Below are 20,706 nucleotides of genomic sequence, written 5' to 3' on the forward strand. Positions count from 1 at the left end.
TATTCTATTACTAGAGGCCCAGTGCATAGAATTTATGCAATTGGTTGCGGGGGGGGGGGGGGTCACTCATCCTGGCCTGCATCCTCTCACAGTCCGGGAGCCCTTGGGGGATGTCTGACTGATGGCTTAGGCCCACTCCCTGCAAGGAGTGGAACTAAGTGACAGTTGGACATTCTTAGTGCTGGCACAGAGGTGGGAGAGGCTCCCACTGCTGCCACTGTGCTTGCTAGCCATGAGTCTGGCTTCTGACTAAGTGGAGCTCCCCCTGTGGGAGCACACTCACCACCAGGGGGCAGCTCCTCCATCTGCCTCCTGGTGGTCAGTGTGTGTCATAGCAACTGGTTGTTCCACTATTGGGCCGAAACTGGCTCTCTGACATCCGCTGAGGGGTACTGGATTGCCAGAGGGAAACAGGCCAGCCCCACAGACCCCACTGGTGCATGATCAGGGCTGGAGAGGGATATAAGAGTTTGGCCAGCTGGGGAGGCACCATGGGAGGGCTCCATTGCATGTCTGGCCCGTCTTGCTCTTTCCTAATCAGCTGGACCCCAGCAGCAAGCTAACCTACTGGTCAGATCATCTGCCCCTGGTGGTCAGTGTACATCATAGCAAGAAGTTGAGTGGCCTTAGCATATCATTAGCATATTAAACTTGGATTGATTAAATGGCCAACTGGATGACCGGACACTTAGCATATTAGACTTATTATATGGGGTTATGTTATTTGCTTTCTCTCATATTGCCCTCATTAATAAAATATAAATTCTTATATCATCATACAAAAAATACTGTTTCTCCTACTACTTCTTGACTTGTACTAATTCCCATTCACAGGGAGAAATTGAAAGATCCATTCAGTTTTCCCTTGGCCTCTTAGGGACCAGAGAATGTGGTGGCCTTCAGTAGAGCCTGTGTCCCAGCTCCAAAGATCTCTGTCCAACCTGTTTCCAGTATCGTCAACTTTCTCACCTTAGTCTGTCTCTCTGACACTTTTCTCTAGATTCTGACCCAGTGCTCTGAGGAGAAAGTCCCATAAAAGTACTCTAAACTGGCCTTAACTTCTAACATCTCACTTTCTCAGTCTTGATAAGTCTGAGAATCTGTTTGGAAGTGGGTAGGAAAAATTCATATTTATTTCTCCTCTTTCCCATAATTCACATATGCATGTACATACACAGGGTGTTCCTCAAAAAGCTACATATACTTTAATAGCTGATAGCTCAGTTTTGAAAATAAAATGTATTTTAATAAACACTGCCTTTATAATTATTCAAAGTGTATATATATATTTTGGGGGATGCCCTATATATAGTAATTTGACAAGCATATAAATGCATTTAATGATTTGAATAAGATAGCTATTAATTGAAAGGAAATTGAATAATATTTTATAAACTGATAAAATTAAAATTTCCATGTATAGATATTTAAGATGATGTTACTCTATGGAATTTTTTAATGACAATAGGTATAACCCCTTTTATCATTATCCTACATATCAGTCTTTACTATGTGTATAACACTACACATTGAGATATATCCAAATCAATCAGAATTCTTTTCTCTAAATTCACTCAGAGCTTACTTTGTAAAATAAAATGTACACTTACATTGGTGGCCTAGGACAATTCTTAAAACATAAATTTTGTACCTAGGTATAATGTTCACTTCATCTGAAGTATTAAAATATCAGTTTAAAGGGAAGATAAAATTTCCCATGAAACAAAAGTATCATTGGAGAATGTAGCCAATGTCTTTGTAATTAAATAAAAAGAGGTTGATTTTCCTGTTGCTTGAAATTGGTAATCTATATATCCTATCTCTGTATTTGGAGATAATCTCTTCTAATTCTGGGAATTTAAATTAAAAATTCCAAAGATTTAAATTTGGATATATTTTTAAATTTCTTTATTGATTAAGGTATCATATATTTGTCCTCATCTCCCCCATTCACATCCCAAACCCCTCCCTACACATGACCCTACCCCCCTGTTGTCCATGACCACTGGTTAGGCTTATATGCATACCCACAAGTCCTTTGATTAATCTCTCTCTCTTATCCCCACCCTCCCCTACCTTCCCTCTGAGGTCCGACAGTCTGATCAATGCTTCCCTGTCTCCCGGTCTGTTCTTGTTCACCAGTCTATGTTGTTTATCATTTCCCCTAGATGAGTAAGCTCATTTAATACTAAAAATACACTTATAAGAATCCAAAATGAGATAAGCAATAATGGTTATGCTGAGAGGCAAATGAATTAGTCTAAAATTGGATATATTTTTAATATGTTTTTATTTATTTCAAACAGGAAGGGAGAAGGAGAAATAGAACATCAATGATGAGAAATAATCATTGATTGGCTGCCTCCTGCCTGCACCCTACTGGGGATGACCCTCAACAAGAGCATATGCCCTGACCAGCAATCTAACCATGACTCCTGGTTAGGTCCATGCTCAACTACTGAGCCACACTGGCTAGGCAATCTATGGGATATTTTTTACATCATCCATTTAATTTTGCTAACATGGCAATGTAAAAAGCAGAAATAAAATTAGATTTGCGGTTTTCTTTAATGTATTTGCATAGTACATGACAAGTATAGAGGTAAAATAATCAGTAATTAACTCCTTTCTTTTAGTTCTAGAGAGATATAGAAATCTACCCTTTATTTAATGTGTGAGTTAGTTCATGTTTAGAAGTTAATTCATGCTTATAATTTCTAGAAAGACAAAGGTTAACATGACAACATTTAGAATATACCAAAGAATTTTTTTTCTCAGAATTACATTATATTCAATAATAGTTATAACTTAAGGAAAAGTTATTTTAAGTAATATTTCTTACAAAAACATATTTATATTTTAAATTGCATTTTCATGTTTTATTTATTATTTATTGAGTAACTGATGAGAAGTTATGAAGCAAAGCATAACATTTTTCTTCTGCTGTTAGGGTAAAGACAGTCCGATTCAGAGGACAGACACAAATATGCCAGGTATAGGACAATTAACTCTACTAAGGAGATTCAATGATGCCTCCACAGAGAGGACTTTTCATTTGGTATTTAATGATACATATGAGTTTTTCAGAAATAATTTAGAAAAGATAATTAAAGCAATTAAAGAAGAGTAAAGCACATGCATAGCCATAAAGAAAACAGTGTTCACAATGTTTTAGAATTGAGAAGTTTAGTGTGATTGCAGCATATTGTGTCAAGGGTATGTAGTGAAGGCTACAACTTCTGTATAGCTAAACAGAGAGGTGACTTGATGATGAGAATTTTTTACATACTTTTGATGAGGAAACATTCTCTTCAAGTTTCACACACATTAAATGTTTAATAAAATGAAATATATTTTAGAACAGCATAGCCCAAGGTAAAATCAAAGAAACAGGACCTGCCAAGAATCAGAGGAGAAATAGGGTTAGGTTAGGAAGACTAAAAATGAGATAATTGAACCTGTAAGGTTATAGTGCTGGTGAAACCTGACATAACCTCAGGAGTGAAGAGCTAGTATTTTAAAGGCAAAAGAGGATTTTTCCTCTATCAGCTGTATAAGGCACAATTGAAATTCTCATGCTGGCTTACAACTAGGAGGCATTTTCCAGTTATTCCGAACAAATAAATTAATTTAAAGCTAGTTCAGAAATGGAGTAATATAGGGAATCCTGGCAGTAGCAAATAAAAACAATCATACAGGGTGCCACTAGAACACAGAAACCATACTACTTTAATTTAAAAATTACCATTCTGAAGATGAGTTCACAGTAAAAAAAATTATAAACCACATAATTATTATTATTAAGAAGAAATACTTTAGGGTAAAAAAAAAAAAGCAAAATTTTCACATAGACACATTATAAGGAAACTGAAGAAAACCAATGAAAATGAGAACAATTAAAAAGTAATCAGAACTTTCCTATAAAATGATAATTAGACTGAACTGCATTGCTCATTAACACAAGTAGGATTCAGAGGGTAATTATATAACATTTTCAAAGTTAAAAACCATTCCAGGTTCTGGTAATAAAAGAATAGGTTATATTAGACTCAACCTCTCTCTGGTAACAACTGTAAACTCTGGACAAAATATTTTAAAACTCAACAGCTTGAAGGCATTGCAGAGCAACTAAATACTGGCAGATATTGGAGTTGGTTTGACCTTTGAAGGAACAAACAAAATAAGGTGAGAGCTATATTTATATAGTTCAGAGGGCACTCCTCAGTTCACACGGAGTGGGTCAGCTAAACACAAAATTCCAGTCTTTCTGGCCTGAGGCATTAGAGTGGAGAATTTGGAGCTACCAGAAGGGTAGAAATGGAGGAGGAGATGCTCAGAAATTAAGATAGTTCAGGAAATAAAGGTCCAAAACTGACAAATAAACTAACCTCAAATTCTTGGCTGACTTTTGAAATATGAATGCACAGGGCCCTGCAAGTGCACAAGGAAAACAACTAAAATCTGAACAGCGGAAAAGCTAAGCAGAAAGTTTAGCTTCAACTTTGTCTTAAACAAAGACAAGAGTGATTCCACATTATTGTTCAGAGTTGGACTTACATGGCTTGTTTCCTAAAAACAGATAATTTATTCTCAAACAGTTTGTGTCAGGAAAGAGCCTCTCAATGGGGGTAAATATAAATATCTATATATATAAAAGCCTAATATGTAAAAGTATCCCCTCAGGAGTTTGACCAACTGGGAGTTCCATCACTGGCTAGGACTTGCACTGAGCACCAAAGGGTGGTGCAGAATGAAAGGAGGTCCCAGCCGGTGGCTGGCAGCCGGGAAAGGGCGGCCAGTCAGCCAGCAGTCACTAGGGACCGTACCTGGGCACGAATTTCATGCACTGGGCCTCTAGTAAAAGCATAAAATGCTTATACTATTTCAGTCAAATCTCAAATAACAAGCAAATATATAAACTTACAATACTGTAGCATATATATCATCATAAACTCTAGCACAAGTTTTTATCTAGTAAATAAATGTATGTTTCTGCCAATAGGCCCTAACACCCTCTGTTTTTGTCTCCCTCCTCCACAAATTAATAACTCTACCTTCCCTTCAAACTTCTGGACAAAATTCTACCACATGGAAACCTTATATCAAAACCTTATATCAATCCCATATAAAACCTCATGATGGAATCTTTTCAATTTCTCTGGAAGAATGTACAGCTATATAATTTTGATATTACATATAATTATAGTTTGCTTTCATATTTCTTTTGCTATATTTATGTTTTCATACTAGTAAGCAGACATATATTAGTAATCAATGCCTAGGAAAGATTTAATTTATCACAATATAGAAACAGTAAATTCTATTAGGCTATTCAAATATGTTAGTGTCTTATTATAGTCATAAGAACTGCAAAAGCTAAAAGAAAAGCAACTACCCCATCAATTGTTTCTACATGTTTTTTTATTTGCTGGCTTTTATTTATATTTTATTCATTGTGGTACAATTAACATACATTTTATTATTTTCAGGTGTACAATGTAATAATTTGATATTTGTGCAATGTCTACTTAACATCCATCATCATACATTTATTATTGTGATGAAAACTTTTAAAATTTAATCTTTTGACATCTTTCAAATATGCAGTAGGTATTATTAACTACTAGAGGCCCAGTGCACAGTGTCCCAGACAATTTGCATATTTCTCTATTATTAGTATAGATTGTAGTCTTCATTTGTGAGTGGTGCTTTTTCATTGTTTCTCTCTTTGGGTAAGTTCTGAATTTACCTATTCTTCCCCTGAGTTCACTGAGTAGCCTTACTACCAGTGTTTTAAACTCTCTATCTGGTAGATTGCTTATCTCCAGTTCATTCAGCTTTTATTTCTGGAATTTGTCCTGTTATTTCATGTGGGACATGTTTCTTTGTCTCATTTTGATTGACTGTCTATGTTTGTTTCTATATATAGAAATGTCCTTAAGTTATAGGTGTCATGTGAGGCTTAGTGGGACAGTTCCCTAGTCACTTGAACTGGGTGTTACAGGAGTATCTGTTGTGGGGGTTGTATATGCCCTCTAGTTGCAGTTGAGTCCTATTTTTTGGCACTTTAGTGAGTGGGATTGATTCTCAGGCTGACTGGCTATGAAGATTAGCCATGACAACTGTGTATGAGCTATTGTGTAGGAGATGACTCCATGAAGTATGCTTTGCTCTTGTGGGATTCTGGTGCCTGCAGAGACTTCCCTCTGGGTGTGTTATTTGTGGAGCTAATTGCATGGTATTCTGGTGTAGTCCAAAGCAGCCACCAGTTATGTTGGGTCTGGGGCCTCTTACAAGGGGCTCCAGTGCAGATAAATGTCAGCTGCTACTTATGCTTGCACCTGGGATCCCTGGGAGGACCTACAATGAGATTTTGGTTGGTAGATGTCTGTGCTGGACTTGGAGACATCTGGGATAGACTATACTGTGAACTGAGACAGGCTGCCACTATTTCTGAACTTTGGTCCACTTAGCAAGAGGTACAGAACACACTGAGCCTATCCATTGCTTGTTTGGGGTTTGTGAAATTCTGAGAGATTTTAGTAAAGTCTTCAGGATGGTGGCTAGACATAGGGATGGTTGCTTGTGTGGAACAACTGCTGAAAGAGGCATATGAGTTGCATGGAGCATGTGAGTTGCATGGGAGGGGAGTGGTTGGGCAGTCACCAGAGTGGGGTGAGTGATGTTAGCTAGGTTAATGGAGACTTACATTCAGTGACCACACTTGCCTGTGTGTGGGAGGGCTCAGCCTAGGATCAATGGCACCTGACAGCACTTCAGTCTGGAGGAGAAATACCTCTTCACTCCTTGCCCTGAATCTGGACAATTCAGTTTCTCCTTATATGTTCCTGGTGCTTTTTGAGCTGCTGTGACAGCCCTGGAGCTTAGGGGGAGTGTTCATGTTCAAATAAGTATGTGCTTGGGCTTTGTAACAGAACACCTGTGTCTGTAGCAGCCCTTCCTCTCACTCAGATAAAACCCACTCTGATTTTCACAGCCAGATGTGTGTGGATTCTTCCCAGGACTGGTGCTACAGGCTTAGGAGCCAGGTATAGGGCTACAACCATTTTGCTCCTATGGAGGCCTTCTGCAGGCGGGATATCCCTCCCAACTCTTAAGCATCACATGTGGATGTGGGGTCAAACCCCTTCATGTCCCCACCCTTTTGTTATAAGTTCAGTTCAGCTAGTCTCCAGGTGATTATCAAGAGTGGTTGTACTATAATTCAGTTGTTGCAGGAGGCAAGCACAGACTTTACCTTCTCCACCATCCAGACCAGAAGTCCTTCCCCCTTTTATTTCTGATTTTAGTTGAGTCTTCTGTTTTCCTTTGTGAGTTGGGTCAGAGGTTTGTCTGGATGGCTAAATAAGGCAGTGTCTTTGACTTGTCTGTCATGGCCCAAGGTTTTATGTGTGAAGGGCATATATATACATACACATACTTATTATTTCGGCTAATGAACTTTAGTTTTGCCCCCACAATACTTGCCTTAGGTGTCCAGTTGCTGACAACTTTTTTTTGAGTGCCATTTTGGTCAAATATTCATTGTAGTTAGAAGGTTGGTTTTTTTAAATATATATCTTAAGTTTAATGGTAATAGGTGTTTCCTAATTTCATGAATGATGAAGTTTTGGTTTCTTGTTTTTTGTTGTTGTTTAGTAATGGCTTAAAATAAAGAAAAAGTAAGATAAATTATTATATATAGGCAAATTGTATATATTGCTAAATTAACATCTATAGAGTAAAAATAGTGCTATAGCTCAATTCTATAGCTATTGAGCTGCCATGTAATGTCTTAATAAAAATATGGTCAAAGAAAAAAATTGGACCAGACCAAGACTTTATTCAAGGCTATTACAACAGAGAACAGTGGCCAGAATACAGTCTGAACCCAACTTTGCTAATGGGAAAAGTATTAAAGGCTGGTGTGAACTTCTGGAAAAGTACTAGAGAACATTAGGGAGGAAGTTAATCAGTGGATTATGTCAAGCACATTGACTTAGTCTCAAATTTGCAAATATTTCCCTTTGGGATTTGGCCATCTGTACTGGCTAATTGGCATCCAATAAAGATAGACTCCTACCCTCCCAACAGAGATTGAAAGAGAAGGGAACTGTTCCCCTTGATGATCATATTTTAAAGCGATGGCTCCCAGGTCCTTGAGAAAGACTTTCCTAGGTTATAAAAATGCCAAGAGGCTTTACAGAAAGAAGTATTTATGTATTTTAGGGATGAGAGCCAGGGAGAAGTCTGTATCAGTTTAGTTACATTTATAGAAAATGTTAAGGCTATCTTGATCAACATAAGATTGAATTATGGTAATTCTTCAAAAAATAATTTGTGCATAATTATCCTTTAGAATATCACTGTGCTAAGGTCCTATCCCTGTTTACATGTATCCAATGTTGTAAACTGCTAGTTTTAATGATAAAAGTAAATGAAAACAAATAACACTTATTGAAAAAGGGTCAATTTCAGCACTATATAATGCAATTTCAAATTAAGATCTAATTGAATTTTTAGTATTGGGAAGAATATTTCCATTTTTAACTTCCAAATCAAATACATAAATTATTAACTAGTTAATTAACATATCAACTTTTCAATTTATATTATATTTGGTCAACTTGAAAAAAAATCTTAATATAGTATGGCTTCTGATAACATAAATTTATTCATTGTTATTTTGTTAAATGTTGATGAGATATAAGAATTTCACTCTTGTTAAATCAATTAGTTTATGACAAGACTAGTTGTTATATCATTTACAGTTTAAAAAAAACTTATCAACAATGTTCAGTGAGGACTTATTGTACCATACGTGGATACATTCATTATCAGTATGCTGGCAGTTGACTATTTTTTACAAATCCACCTTTATAATCTTCTAGATCTATTACTCTCACTTATTAGTCCTTGTTCATCTATTTAGCTGCATGAGAAAGGGCCTAGCAGAGAAGAGAACCAAAGTTTATATACAGTGTTATTTCCATGAAGTTTCTACCCAATTATATTAAATGTTTACAATACTTGGTTACATCAAAGATCTCCCTGGGGTCTTTTATTTCCCAGCATCTAGGTGAGTAAGCTAACCAGACCTAAAGGCAGAACTGAGTGTAGTCCTATTTCTCACTGATCCTGTGAGTAATGACCTTCTAGCTATGAGCTGGCATAACCTACTTTAGTTTTTTTCTCTGGTGAATATTTATGTCTAACTTATCAGGAGAATGAAATACTTCAATAAAAAAATTATATAGGTCAAGATGGGGGAGTAAGTAAATACTGTGATTGCCTCCCTGCCATGATCACATCAAAATTGCGACTAAATTAAGGACCATCATTGAGAATCACCTGAAGACTACATGAACAGAAGTCCTATAACTAAGGATATAAAGAAGCATGATGAGACTGGTAAGAGGGAAGAAGACACATGATGGGCAGGCCCCACACCCATGCAGTGATGGCTAAGAATTGGGAGGTTATATTTGGGCTACAGAGATCCCCCAAAGAATGAAGTGTCCTAGCTTCACACCCAGCACCAGAAAGATCAGTCCCCATAGCATCTGTCTGTTAAAAGAAGTGGGAATTACATATGAGTAAGTCTGAGGGCTGCTGTAGTCTCAGGCATTGCTCTTGAGGGTCCTACACAAGGGGAAGCTTGAAAAGCAGAAGGGACACGTGGGGAGGAACTAAATTGACTAGCTTCAGGGCGGGGCTGGAGGAGCACATTTCTCCAGGGACAGGTGCCACTGCTCCTTTATTGAGCATCCCTCCCTCTAAGCCAGGCTGTTGCAGGCTGGCACCAAAGCTCAGCTTGCTCTCCATTAACCTGGCTAACACTGTTAGCTTCCATTGGTGATTCCTTAAGATCCTGCCTCACCCAATTCACACGTCTTCCAGCAACTATTCAACATGAGCAGCCTGCCTGTTATTTTTCTAAAAATCTCTCAAAGATCCACAAACCCTAAACAAGCAGTGGCTGGTCTCGGCATGCTCTACCCTCTTTCTAAGTGACCCTAAGATCAGCACTAAGAGCAACTGGTCTTTGCTTACAGCTCAGCCTCTCCCAAGTACCTCCAAGTCCAGAAGCAAACAACCACAGATTACTTTCCAGTTACTACCCAGTGGCCCCAAGCCGGACACAAATGGCAACTGACATTAACCTGCAATGGATCCTCCCCTTCCCCCCCCGCCCCCAAGACCCAGTTCACCCGGTGGCCAACTTCAGTCTATACAAGAGCACCATATTGGCAGATTCAGCTGATATTAAAGCCCGGCTAAAGTGACTCATGGTCCTTGGAGTCAGCTCCAGCATAGCAGCTGGTCTGCCATAGTCACACCAGCCCTCTCTGTGAGTCATCTTAAAGCTCAATCCTACCCACTGATGTGCCAACAGCAATCAAGGCTCAATTACAAAACAACACGCTCAAGTGATGCCCACTCAAGTGACCAATTAGACTGCACCTCTGGGTCTCATAAAACACCTATTACAGAAGGCCACTCTGTCAAGAGAGGGAGATGCAGCAGATCTACCTAATACATAGAAATAAACACAAGGAGTCAGCCAAAATAAGGATATAGAGAAACATGTCCCAAATGAAAGAACAGAATAAATTAAAAATTTTAAAAATAAATGAAATGGAGACAAGCAATCTACCAGCTATTGAATTCAAAACACTGGTTACAAGGATGCTCAATGAACTTAAGAAAAAAAAAATAGATGAGCTCAGTGAGAACTTACACAAATAGATAAAAACTGCAAAAAAGGAACATTCAGAAATGAAGAACATAACTGAAATAGAGACTATATTAAAGAGAATCAATAGCAGATTAGGTAAAGCAGACAACTGAATTACCATTTTGGAAGATAAGATAGAAGAAAACACCTGATTAGAAAAACAAACAGAAAAAAAGGAATTTAAAAAATGAGGATTGTTTAGGGCACCTTTGAGACAACATTAGGCATAACAGCATTTATATCATAGGGGTACCAGAAGAGAGAGAGAGATCAAGAAATTGAAAACCTGTATGAAGAAATAATGATAGAAATCTTCCCTTACCTGGCAATGGAAATAGACATACCAATCCAGAAACACAGAGAGGCCCATATGAAGACATATCATAAATCAAATGCCAATGGTTAAAGACAAAGAGAATATCTCAAAAATAGCAAGAGAATATCAGTTATATACAAGGAAGCTCCCATCAGACTATCAGCTGATATTTCAGCAGAAACTTTGCAGGCTGGAAGAGAGTGGCACAAAATATTCAAAGTAATGATAAGCAAGAACCTACAACTAAGATTATTCTACCCAGCAATGCTATCATTTAGAATTGAAAGAAAGATAAATCATTTTCCAGAAAATAAACAGCTAATGTAGCTCATCATCACTAAACCAGTATTATAAGAAATGTTAAAGGGACTTCTTTTTTTATTATTTGAAAGGAAAGTACAAAAATAAGAATAAGGTAATATAGGAAGCAAAAAACTTTGCACTGGCCAAGGAGAATACATAATAAAAGCAATACAAACGTTAAAAGACAAATGTAGGAAGATCGTGTACAATTACAATAAACTGAGATACAAACACATAAAAGAAGTAAAACAGAATGACAAAAAAAATAAACATGGAAGAAGTAAAAACAGTGATTTTAGAATGTGTTTTAACTTAAGCACTCACTAACTTAAAGTAGACTGCTATAAACATAGTTTGATATAATTTGAAGCACATGGTAACCACAAACAAACAAACAAAAATCTATGAGATATAGAAAAATAGAGAAAGTAACCCAAATACAACATTATCAAAGTACAAGAGAATGAGAAAGGAACAGAGAAATACAAAAAATAGGGAATGATAAAATGGTTATAACTATATATCTACCACTAGTTACTTAAATATAAAATGGACTAAATACTCCAAACAGAAGGGTGGCTGAACAAAACCACTTCATATTGAAAGACATGCACAGACTGAAAACAAATTTAAAAAATACATTTCATACAAATGGAATAAAAAAATTGGGGTTGTAACACTCATATCAGATAAAATAAACTTTAAAACAAGGGCTGTGACAAGAGACAAAGACAGGAATTTCACGATAAAAGTATCAAACAGAAAAAAAAATGAATATTATTTGATTTCACTTACATGTGGAGTCTAAACAAACGAACAAAACAGAAATAGACTCAAATATCAAAGAACAAAATGATGGTTGCCAGATGAAAGGGGTGTGGATGGTTGGGTGAAAGTGGTAAAGGGGTTAAGAAGTACAAATTAGTCACCTGGGTGTAAAATGAAGCACAGAGAACATAGTCAATAATATTTTAATAACTATGTATACACCAGGTGAGTACTAGACTTATCCAGGGGCTTACTTCATCTTACCTAATAATAGACAAATATGTAAATTGACTGTACCTTCATTATGCCCATAGCCAATCAGAGTGACTATGCAAATCAACCTCAAAAAAGATGGTGGTTAATTTGCATACTTAGGCACCCAATGCATGTGTTCAAGGAACATCCTGGCACCCAGGTCACTGTGAGGTAAGGCCTGGGCAGGAGCAGAACCTACAATCAATCACAGGGAGCTGGATCTCAGGGAGCCGGGGGTCCACTTCTGCCCAGGAGGCTTTCAGTCTGGGCAGGCCTGAGCAGAAGCAGAGCCAGTGATCAGAGGGAGCTGGAGAGCCCCTGCCCAGGCCTAAAGCCCAGCCCCCAATTGGTGTGAACTATAGAGGAAACACCTTTTCTGACTGCAAATTGGCTAAGCTTCCTGTATGCCACTGGTAATATTCTTAGTAACTTGGGTAATAAGAATCCAAAAAGGTGATCTAGGGTTTTTCCACCACACTCCTGGAGAAAAGAAACCAAGGTCCAATGCCGGAGGGCTAAGAAATGCCATATCCTGCCCTCACTGGTTTTGCTCAGTGGATAGAGCCTCGGTCTGCCTATCACAGGGTCTGGGTTCAATTCTGATCAAGGGCATGTACCTAGGTTGCAGGCTCCTCCCTGGCCGGGGCCCAGGTCAGGGCTCATGTAGGAGGCAACCAATCAAAGTGTTCCTCTCACTTTGATGTTTCTCTTTGTCTTTCCCTTTCTTTTCCACATTCTCTAAAAGTCAACGAAAACATATGCTCAGGTGAAGATAAAAAATAAAGAAATGCATATCCTATGAAAGACACATCTTGAAAATGCCTAAAAAAGTTGTAATTTTTTCTTGGAGTCTGTGTTGATGAAAACACCTTGGTGGCTGTGGTAACTGGCAGTGGCTGCAGCAGTGGGATGATTGGGCTGGTGCCTTTCCTTGATCAGCCTGGTTGCCTCCCACAAAGGGAGGCCAGACTGCAGCTTAGTCCTGCTCCCCATAGGTAGCGGGCCTAAGCCATCAGTAGGACATCCCCTGAGGGCTCCCAGTGTGTGTGCGAGGAGGCAGGTTGGGCTGAGGAACCCTCACACCCAGTGCATGAATTTCATGCACCAGGCCCCTAGTAAATTATATAAATGTCTAACCACTATGTTGTGTACCTGAAATGTTGAATGTCAACTGTAATTGAAAAAAAGTAAAAAAATGAAAGTAATGAAGTTTACTATAATAATGAATGATTTCTCAAATAATAGGAAAATAAACCTAAAGGATATAATAGTCATATGCAAACTTGGTTGAATTATATTAAGAATATAATTATGCAACTAATCAAATTAAGAAAATAGTTAAGTATATAGCTACAAAATTTTAGAGCATGTTATAAAATACTCTACAGTAATAAATTAAGCATTTCATTAAAATTCAATTATATAATGTGAATATATTGCCAAAATTGTCAAAATAAGTAAAAAAAAAATGGAAATAGAAAAGTAGTAATTTGATATGTATCTTTCAATGTACTTGTCATCAGGTATAGTTTTAGTATGTAAGGTTTTGTATAAAAATAATAGTGTATAAAATTTCAGAGATGAGTATATTCATATATGCAAGTAACAGATTATTCCAAAATAGATAAACATTATATACAGACATATGTGCTGTATGAAATCCCAAATTAACTTGATAAAGAATCAAAGCTGAGTTTCAAAGGCTTTTTAAAAATAGAACCGCGTAGTTGGCAGACCTTTGAGATCATCCAGCTCAAATGCTACAATGCTGCAGAGACCAGCATGGCAATATCCCAGGCATGTTGGTACTCATTCTCTGGCTGCTTCCACTGACAGGTTGCTCATGATTAGCTCAGAACATAGTCTCTTCCATAATTGGGCAGTTAAATTTATAAGGAAATTTGTCCTTATTCTGAGATGAAGCCACTTGAGTATAATTGTACCAGAATGTCAGTTCATTGCATTTTATTTAGACATTTACTACTTATTCTCTACAATATTTTCAGTTTTTAATACCTCAAAATGTCCTCATGTAAAATAGATTCAAAATATCAGTCACCCATCTCAGAACATATTTGTGCACCTATTTGTGTTCTCTTAAATATAATGCCCGGAACTGAAAATGATAGTCCACACAATGTATGATTAATGCACAAAGCAGTATAACAATCTCCTTCTTTATTCTGAACACTACATTTCTATTAATAAAACCTAATACTGCATTAGCTGTCTTTTGACAGCCATGTCACACTGGTGGCTCTCATGGAAATCGTGTTTATTCAAATGTCTAGCTAGTTTACATATGGAAAGTAATTAAATCCAACTCCATTTTAAGCTTAAGAAAAATGAATAGGAATAAAGGGGTAATTTCTCAGAAGGGTTTCAGATAAACAACTGTGAGTGATTCTGATGATGTTATCTTAAAAAGAAAAGGAGGGAAAGTAACTTCAAAGATAATAGATAACTTTTCCCTGACATTACAGGACAAAATGGGTACATGTAGAGTATGGATAAGGTACTTTTGATGAGTATTAACATGCTATTTTTTTATTCCTTTTAATCTATCAGAGTTTTAAATCAATTTTTGTTACTTTTTGTAGAGAACCTACTTATATAACTTGAGAATATCTGTGTTTAATGGCTGCATTTAGATCATTAATATTTACAGTGTTTATTACAATAGATTAATATGACTATTTTTTATTTATTGCGTTTCTTGCTTTTTTATTTTTTCTTATCTCATTTAATTAAGAGTTTAATATAATTCAATTATATCTGCTCTCTTAGCATGCTACTTATGCTTGTATTTTTTCCCTTGAGTTTACAATATGCATTTTTAATTATTTATGTCCACCTTCAAATACACTTTATAATTTCACATGTAGCATATGGACTTTATGCAGAGTATACCAATTCCACCCTCCCATCCTTTGTGACATTGCCATCATTTATTGCACTGTACTTATCTATATAACCCAATACACTGGAGCAATTATTGATTTATGGTTATATTTTAGATAAAATTCAAGAATAAAAATATTATATTTTATCTTTATTCTCTGACACTCTTTATTTATGGTAGATTAAAAAAAATCTGATTTGTATAATTTTCCTTCTCACTGAAGTACTTCTTTCAATATAACATGCAGGAGAAGACTATAGTGATTAATTGCTCCAATTTTTGTTTTTAAAGGAGTCTCTCTCATCATTTTTTCAAGGTAATTTCCTTAGATACAGAATTTTAGGATTTTGCATTTTGTTTCATTTTTTTTATTTTCAATACTTTAAATATGTCATTGTACATTTTTGTTACTTGCAGATTTCTGAAGAGAAGTCTGATGTGATGGAATTCTTACTTTCATTCCTCGATGGTTAAATATTTTGTTTTGCCTTGATTACTCTCAAGATTTTCTCATTGTTTTTGGTCTCCTGCACACTGAATGCGTGTGCATGTGAGTGTGTTTGTGAGTTTTGTATTTCTTCCAAGCTCTTTGCACATGTTGGAGCTGCAAGGAGAAGCCCACACATACTGTTATCTCAGCTTCCAGTTGGAATGATGAAAACAGTAGATGCATGACATCTGTATGTGCTACTATGTGCTAGGCACTGTTATAGATATATACATACTAGAGGTGCAATGCACGAAGATACATACAAGAATAGACATTCCTTCCCCTGGCTGTTGGCACCGCCTTCACTCTGGCCCAGAGCTGCCTTTCCGCCTTCACTCTGGCCGGAGCCACTTTCTGCCTCTCGCCTTGTCATGTCAGTTTGCATATTCCCTCCTTATTGGTTGTGGGTACCGTCTTTGTTGTGGAATTATGGTCAATTTGCATATTCTGTCTTTATTATATAGGATAGGTATGTGTAAATAGATTCACTTAATCCTTATAACTCTATTAGAGGCCCAGTGCACAAATTTGTGCATGGGTTTAGGGGGAGGGACCATGAAGGTTGGCCAGTCAGCAGGGAGGGTAGGAGGGACTGCAGGAGGTTGACTGCCACCTCTAAGGAGGGAGCTGGCCCTTTGCCCCTACGGGGAAAGGAGCCATATCTGCCACTACCCACCACTGAAGCCCCGGGTGACAGTTGCTGGGCTAGACACAAAAGGAATAGACACCAGATGCTGACGCCACCCCACCACAGTGCAGTTCCCTGCCTCCCCGCTCCTGCTTCCCTCGTGACTGTGCTACCACCACGGCAGGGAGGTGGCCCCCAGGGAAGGGAGAGGAGGGCAGCAAGACAAACCCTTGTGCTGAGGGCTGACTTTCAGTAGATCACAATGAGGGAGCTATTTTGCTATGTACAAAATCCTGACCCAGAAGCAGGTTGTCTACAAATGGTTTAGCACCAGGGGCCAATGGGGGCCAGCCAGCCAAGGGCAGGGACCGTGAGTGGTTGGCCAACCTTGGGAGGTTGGCTGTGGAAGTGCACTGACCACCGGGGGCATCTCCTAGATTGAGGATCTGCCCCTTGGTGGTCAGTGCACATCATAGCGACTGGTCAACCAGTCATTCTGGTCTTTCTGGTCATTTGGTTGTAACAGTTGCTTAGGCTTTTATATAGAGAGATTATATAGTTATTGCACCCATTTCATAAATATTGAAAATAAAACCTCTAAAGAGAGGCTTAACAACTTGCCAAGTCCACAAAGCCAAATAACTGGCAGAGATTGAGTTCAAATTTAGGCAGTCAAAATTTATAATTTGTGCCGTATAATCACTATTTTATTACACATGCAACCAAATAACACAACTAGTTTCTAGCTCCACACCAGAAGTAGAAACGGTGCCTAAGTGCCATCCACAAGTCAGAATTTCTGAAAAGTTGTGGGCATAACTGGAGTAACTGAGATTATACCCAAACCCATAAAGTGGATTAGTGTGAAACTATCTTTGATAGGTGCTCTCCCCATACCTGAAGGGCTGAGAAACAACCTTGCACAAGAGTATAAAACCCAGAGTCAAAAAAAACATGTAACAAACTTTGTTTATTAATTTACTATTCAAGCCCAAAAGTTGTTTAGATTCTTCTCTAATGAATATTCCAACTCTGCTTTGATTCCTTTCTAATGAGCACTAACTTTTTTAGTCCTGTCAGCTTCTCAGAAATTTGTTGTGTTGTGTTTTTTTTTTTGTGTGTGTGTGTGTGTGTGTGTCTAAAAGTATAAAAAGATGCCTAGTTCACTTTTTTTGAGCCTTTTTTTATGATCTGAGCATCATATTGTGATTCTCCCATGTGCATGTATTAAATTCCTTATTTTCTTCTCTTGTTAGTCTGGTATTTTGTCATTTTATAGTTAGTCTAGCCAATAGACTTAAGGAAGGGTAGAATGGGGAAATTTTCCCCATTCCCCAAGAAGCTCATGTGTTAAAACCTATATAATTTATTAAATCAATTTAAGCAGACAAATTCATATAGTCCAGCAAGGAGCTAGAGAATGTAATCTAAATATGTCATTTCAAGAAATTAAACCAAACTGAGATATGAAAGAATCGGGTAAGGAGAATAAGAAATGTGCCTAGCAATGAGTCTTGGGACTAAGGTAAAATGCAAGAAACCGATTAATGGATTTCCATAGTAGAGTTTAGATAAAAGTGCTGACTCAAGTCAAAGTGGGAGTTGAAACCTACATTTTTAAAATCAAGGCTGTACTTCAACCTATGTGCCTTAGGGGCAGGGCCTTATTATCCAAGAGGGATGTCTGCCCAGAACATCTTTTTCTAACTCCAATAAAGATGGTTTTTCTACTATACCCTAAGATAATGACTGAGCCCATGACCTGCAGATCAGGATGTGGGAATGCATTGTAAAGGAAGGCAGGGAGTAAGATACAATACAGGGTGTCCCAAAATGTATCCACACTGTAACACTTTATAGCTCAGTTGGTATTTCTTTCTTTCAGATTTAACCCATTGCAATTAATAATTATTCAAAGAGTATATATACCTTTTTTGGGACACCCTGTATAGGACATGTTGGAATCTTTTTCATCTGAATCTTTAACAATTGTTCTAAGCACACTGGTTTAAATAGATTTTGAATCCTACTCTACATTGTACTTATATCTTTCACATATGTAGTATGAATAATACCCATGATAACATTTGGCCTCCCGTGATTCTTCTCTGTTAAGGGCAGTTTAAAGAGGGAATGTCACATTATTTAGTTTAGACTTCTATGGTAATCTTAGGAGACAAAGTAACTTGCAAGTGTTCTCTGTATATACCCTCCTTACACAGTACAGACTACAAAATCTATAAACAGATGAAAAAATATTAGAAAATTGTTTTCCAATTGTCTTCTTTTCCTTGTGCCTGTATAAGATTAAGATTCTTTGACAAAATCCAAATCAAATGCACATTCTATGTTATCACATGTCCTTTCCTAATAGAGGTAACAGGCTGATTCAGGCATTTAAAGAGAGGGCCTAATATGTGAGATCATAACAAGTATGTCATTTTAAAAAAAATATATTTTATTGATTTTTTTTTTTTACAGAGAGGAAGAGAAAGGGATAGAGAATCAGAAACATCAATGAGAGAGAAACATCGATCAGCTGCCTCCTGCACACCTCCCTCTGGGGATGTGCCTGCAACCAAGGTACATGCCCTTGACCGGAATTGAACCTGGGACCTTTCAGTCTGCAGACTGACACTCTATCCACTGAGCCAAACCGGTTTTGGCACAAGTATGTCTTTTTAAAAAGAACTTAACCAAGGAGTTACTATTAAAAATTTTATAAAGCACTCATACAATGCAACACCAAAAATACAAACAGACATAATGGTAACTTCACAAAAACAAACAAACAAACAAACAACAACAAAAAAAAATGGAGATGTACAAAAATCCACTGCATTCCTACATATTAACAATGACATTTTAAAAAAAGAAAAGAAAAAATAATAATTTTCAATTGCAACAAAATGAAAATAATACCCAGGAATAAACTTAACAAAGGATGTGGATGACCTATATATTTACTAAGACACATAACTTAAGAGGAAATATTTTTAAAAAGTATCAGATTGGATAAAAAACAAAACCCAACCATATGCTTCTTTCAGAAGATTCAGATAGCTGCAAAGACAAAGGTAGATTCAAGTGGAAGGGTGGGAAATGATTCTCCACACAAATAGCATCCACAGGAAAGCAGATGTAGCTATAATTTTATCAGACAAAATAGGTTTCAAGATAACAAAGGTAACAAGAGACAAAGTTGGACATATTATAACTAGAGGCCTAATGCACAAAATTCGTGCACAGGTAGGGTCCCTAGGCCTGGCTGCCAATGTGGGCCTTCTGGCTGCTGGCTGGGGCCATCCTTTCCCAGCTGCCGGCTGCCAGTGAGGGCCTTCCTTCGCCAATTGCTGGCTGCTGACTGGGGACTTCCTTCGTTCCGTACCGCCCCCTGGTGGTCAGCGCACATTATAACAATTGATGGAACTCCTGGTCTCCTGCTCAAACTCACGAGGGGACAATTTACATATTTAGGCTTTTATATATAAAGGGACATTACATTAAGTAGACATAACACTTCTTAATATGAATGCACCCATCAGGGAGCACCAAATATATAAAGCAACTACTAACAGAACTAAAAAGAGAAACAGACAAGAACACAATCATATTTGAGGACCTTAACATTACACTAGACAGTGCTAGAAAGATCATCTAAACAGAAAATAAACAAAGAAATATTCGCCTTCATGCAATTATGACCAAATGGATATCAAAGCCATTCATTTCAGAACATCAGATTATACATTTTTCTCCAGTGCACATGGAACAATCTCAATAATAGACTGTATGTCAGGCCATAATACTAGTCTCAACAAATTTAAGAAGACTAAAATTATACCAACCATATCTTCTGACCACAAGACTGAAATTAGAAAACAACTGCAAAAAGGAAGTGAAGAAACCCACATATATGGGGTAGTATGCAGCACAAGCAGTAATAAGAGAGACATTTATATCATTACAGGGCTACTCAAAAAAAGAAGAAAATGTCAAGCAACCTAACATTAAGTCTTAAAGACTTAGAAAAGAAGAACAAAAGCAGCCGAAAGTAAGCAAAAAAAAAAAAAAAAAAAAAAAAAAAGGAAATAATAAAAGAGCAGAATTAAATGCAATAGGAAACAAAAAGACTATACAAAAAATTAGATTGTCATTATACCACTTCCCTAACTATATTTAAAATAAGATGTATGTCTGGTATTCATGATCACAGCCAAAACCTTTTACCTTAGAGGTAAAAGTTCTAAGGAAACAGGAAATGTAATTAGTGATATAGTCTATATTATTTACTTCTTCACATTGA

Source organism: Pipistrellus hanaki, assembly GCF_964339955.1.
Source record: "Pipistrellus hanaki genome assembly, chromosome: 1".
Classification (NCBI taxonomy): domain Eukaryota; kingdom Metazoa; phylum Chordata; class Mammalia; order Chiroptera; family Vespertilionidae; genus Pipistrellus; species Pipistrellus hanaki.